The sequence below is a fragment of the Hyaena hyaena genome, unplaced genomic scaffold (assembly GCF_003009895.1).
Source record: "Hyaena hyaena isolate Hyena2069 unplaced genomic scaffold, ASM300989v1 scaffold_172, whole genome shotgun sequence".
NCBI lineage: Eukaryota > Metazoa > Chordata > Mammalia > Carnivora > Hyaenidae > Hyaena > Hyaena hyaena.
In genome coordinates, this window is record NW_024080804.1 from 51,761 (window position 1) to 56,592 (window position 4,832).

Consider the following 4,832-nt stretch of genomic DNA (forward strand, 5'->3'; position numbering starts at 1 on the left):
AATGTCTGTTCATGCAAAGATCACTCACTGACCCTACTAAGGACTCTCTTTTTTTTTTTTTTTAATTTTTTAATGGTTTATTTATTTCTGAGAGAGAGAGAGAGACAGCATGAGCAGGGGAGGGTCAGAGAGAAAGGGAGACACAGAATCTGAAGCAGGCTCCAGGCTCTGAGCTAGCTGTCAGCACAGAGCCCGATGCGGGGCTCGAACCCACAAACCAGGAGATCATGACCTAAGCCGAAGTCGGACGCTTAACTGACTGAGCCACCCAGGCGCCCCCTAAGGACTCTCTTTGATGAGTGGCAGAGCTGCCTGGGGCCAGACCTGGGAGGAAAATGTGTTCAAGTTCCCTGTCGCGAGCTAAGCATCGGCACACAGGAGTTGCAGCACGGTCAGCCTCAAGGGTCCCTCTAGGCCTGTGGGGCCCCAAAGACGAGCTCTCCACTTCCCATCTGCCAAAGTTCTGATATTGATTCTGAGCCTTGGCTTATTTCACTGGACTTTATGGGCATTTTAAGAATGCTGACTCATTTTGAAAATTGTGAGGTATTAAGTTAGTGTGTCTATTAATACTTATTAAGCAAGTATTAGATGCCAAGTCCTACATTAACACAGTTACATTCATTACAGGACTTAATTCTCACAACCCTATGAAGCAAGTACTATCACTGCTTATTGTTTTAATGTTTGTTTATTTTGAGAGAGAGAGAGAGATTGGGAGTAGTGAAGGGGCAGAGAGAGAGAGGGAGAGAATCCCAAGCAGGCTCAGTGCTGTCAGCCCAAAGCCCCACATGGGGCTTGACCACACAAACTGTGAAATCATGACCGGGGTTGAAATCAAAAGTTGGGACCCTTAACCCTTAACCGACTGAGTCACCCAGGCACCCCTCACTGTCTTCATTTTAAAGACAAGGACACTAAAGCTCAGAGAGGTTAATTTGCCTATACTCACAAAGCTGTGTCTCAGAGATGTGGTTTGAACATAGGACTCTGATGCCAAAGTTTGAAAACAATGGAACCGAAGAGGAAGACTGAGAATGGAAAGATATATCAGTGTCAAGACTAATCTCCATACTGCAGGAAAAATGCTCTAAATGTGAGCCCCTTGACAAAAAAAAAACAGCAACCAACATGTTCAAAACTGTTTAAGACAAGAGTATTTATGGAAGCTTCTGAGTCCTATCCGCCCCTCTACCCACAGCTCTGAGTAGGAGCACCTGCTGTTCCCTGAGCCTGGACCACGCCAGCTCCCAGTCATCAGGTGGAGTGGGCTCTCCTGCATGAAGATCAGCCCGGTCCCAGCTCAAATGCAGCTTCCTCCAGGAGGGCCCCCCTACTAACTGATCGAAACTTCCACTCCTCACCTTGCTCACATGTCACTCTTTCCCATTTCCCTGTTTTATTTTCATTGTAATACTCATCAGAGATCTGCTTTTACCTTCAAGTTTTTGTTGGTTATGGAACAATCAATACCTGAAAAATTGTGGAATAAACTTCCAACAGGGAGGGGAAAAAAAAAAAACAACCTTCTATGCGATTTATTTAAAAGACGCCTGCAATCTACACACAAAACCACCCTTGGGAAAAGAGCTTATTTTCTTAGTATTGATGCATTCCCATTTGCAAACTGACCAAACCACAAGAGCTACAATGAAATCTTCCCTTGCTAGGATGAGTACCTAACTCTCTGATTACGGGCTGGAATTTATAGATTTTCAGTTACCAAAAGTATCACCACAAAGGACAATCACTCAAATGCCCTGGCTCTGTAGAAGTCAAAATCCAAGTCAGCCAAACCAGGAACACCTCCATGGATCTGGTTGTGTTTTGCATCATTTCCATGGAAACAGGAAGAATTCCCCGCACAGGCTTCCTAACTTCCAGCAATTATCTTAAGGTCTGATTAGCATTTTAAATGTCACCTGTATAAATTAAAACTGTTTACAGCTCACAGTGGCATTATTTTGTGATTCATGATTCCGATGCAGCTAGCCAAAACTCACTTTTTGGAAAATCCCATTCTGAATGTTATCTGCTGGCTTAGGCCTGGCAAAATCTCCCTCTTGGTTTATATATCCAGCTTCCCTTTTCATTCTTCATTTTGGTAATCTCTCCTTGGAAGACTTTGAGTATGGGGGTGTCAAACTCGGCAGGCAGACTATTTGGAAACAGTTCTTTTGGTTATGAAAGTTATTGGACACACCTACTGCTGGCTCAGAGAAAACAAGTGAAGATTTCTACATATAATTCTAGATCAATCAAGCACCACACATCATCATCCATCTTGTGGGTGTACACGGTACTTTCCCAGAGATCAGAGGATGAGACAATGAATCTTTGAGGTCACCTCTAGTCCTAGCCATTTTTTATCAAAACAGTATTTTAAAATAGCTCCCTTTCATACACATTTGCTGTCACTAGCATTTCACTGATTTATCCAGTTTTGCACCATAATTATAGTCTACAGAGGCATTTCCTGGTCCTCCGGCCAGAGGCAGCTGGGAAAAGGGAAAGACCTGGGCTGCGAAGTCATGTGGAGAGGGATTCCAAGCTTTGCTCTACTACTTAAAACTCTAGGACCGTAAACAAGTCCCTTAGCCTCTGTTTGCCTTTGCTTTCTCATGTCCACCTCTGTCCAGGGATCAGACTAGAGTCCTTATGCTCAATCTAGCTGAACACTCAGACTACTATGGGAGAAAGCTGGAGAGTCAGCCACAAATGGCCCACTGGGTGTCATAGTGATCTCTCTAAACTTGCATTTCCCTGCTTTTAACCCTCTAATGCAGACGTCAGAAAACTTTTTCTATAAAGCCTCCACAGCATATATTTTGAGTTTTGTGGGCCATATGTTCTCTATCTCAACTACTCAGCTCTACCCTAGTAGCATGAATGAAGCCATAGCCAATACAGAAACAAAAAAGCAGCTGTGTTCCAGTTAGATTAATCAACTCTCCAGACCTGTCTCCTACCCATATTTCCCTCCTCTACCATGCTTCAGCCATTCTTTCTGTTTCTGGAACATTCCAAGTTCTAGCCTTGAGAACTTTGCACTAGCTGTTCCCTTTTGTGAGCAGTTCTGCTCCCAAACCAGCATATGACTCGTTCTGTCTTGACATCCATCTCTCAGTTTATGATCTGTCAACTCAGAGAGGTTTCCACGACCACCAATTGATCAACTGCTATCTAACCACTGTCTCTGCTTTATTTTCTCAAGGTACTTCCCTCTCTCTGATGTGACACAGAGGAGGCAGGCCTCACAATATTAGTTATGGATATAGACCGTTGATACTTTCTCAATCTTATGTGTGAAGCTTAAACTCTTTATCTTATTCACTTCTTTGTTTTTCTAATTATTATATTTAATTGTGGTAAAGTTTGCATAACATAGAATTCATCTTACCCACTTTTAAGTATACATTTAAATGGCATGAAGGGGTGTCTTGGTGGCTCAGTTGGCTAAGTGTCCAACTTCAGCTCAGGTCATGATTTCACAGTTCACGATTTTAAGCCCTGCGTTGGGCTCTGTGATGACAGCTCAGAGCCTGGAGCTTGCCTCAGATTCTGTCTCCCTCTCTCTGCCCCTCCCCTGCTCATACTCTGCACTCTCTCTATATATAAAATAAATAAACATTTTTTAAAATAAAATAAAATAAATGGCGTGAAATACATTCACACCATTGTGCACCCAACCTCACCATCCATCTCCAGAACTCTTCATCTCGTAAAACTGAAACTCTCCCCCATAAACAACAAATCCTTTCTTCCCCACTCTGCAGGTCCTGGCAACGTTGTATCCAGTTTTAACATTAAACCTCACCAGGCAAAATCTGATTAAGGAAATATTAACATCTTCTGAACAATTTTACTACCAAATTTCCACCTCTGAGCCCTTCAATGTGGAGATTCTGGGACCACCACTGAGATCTGATATTTCTTATCTACTCTTTCTTTGTTCTTTCCTCTCTCCTTCACCACAAGGCAAGCTCCATTAGAACAGAAACCTTGTCTTTTCCCTCAATGGGTGGCAAACAACTAGCACAGGCTAACACAGAGCAATAAACGTTAGTTAAATGAGTAAACAAAGATAAGAATGAACATGATTGGGTTAGACCTTGAGCTGGGCTCTCCAAAGGCTTTGGATGGGTAATGAAGACAAGGAATTACAGCCGGAGGTAACAGCAGAAAACATAAGCTCCTGGGGAGCTGAGTAGTGTCTAAATTGTAACGGGAGGGCCAGGTGCCAGCAGGTGAAGGAGGAAAGAAAGGAGGGAGGGTAAGTGGGAAGCAGACAGATGGGAATTCAGGAAGAAAGGAGAAAGAGGAGACAATGGAATCTCTGCAGAGTACGCATTTGAGAGTCCTGGAAAGAAAGATTAAGGAACCAACGAGTGAGCTTGTTTAAGATCTAGGAAACAAGATCCTTGACCAGAGGGTGTCATGGCACCAGCTGGTGACTAAGGAAAATGTCACTTGCAGCCTTGGCAATATCAAGGTGACGAGCTGTGTCCAGATGTCACATTCTTCATAAAAATCTCCTCAAGGGGCGCCTGGGTGGCTTAGTCGGTTAAGCGTCCAACTTTCGCTTAGGTCATGATCTCGCGGTTAGTGGGTTCGAGCCCCGCGTCGGGCTCTGTGCTGACAGCCAGCTCAGAGCCTGGAGCCTGTTTCAGTCTGTGACTCCCTCTCTCTCTGACCCTCCCCTGCTCACGCTGTCTTTCTCTCTCTCTCCTAGAAATAAATAAAAATCTTTAAAAAAAAATCTCCTCAAAACTTCAACAACAGGGCATCTGAGTGGCTCAGTTGGTTAAGCATCTGGCTTTGGCTCAGGTCAT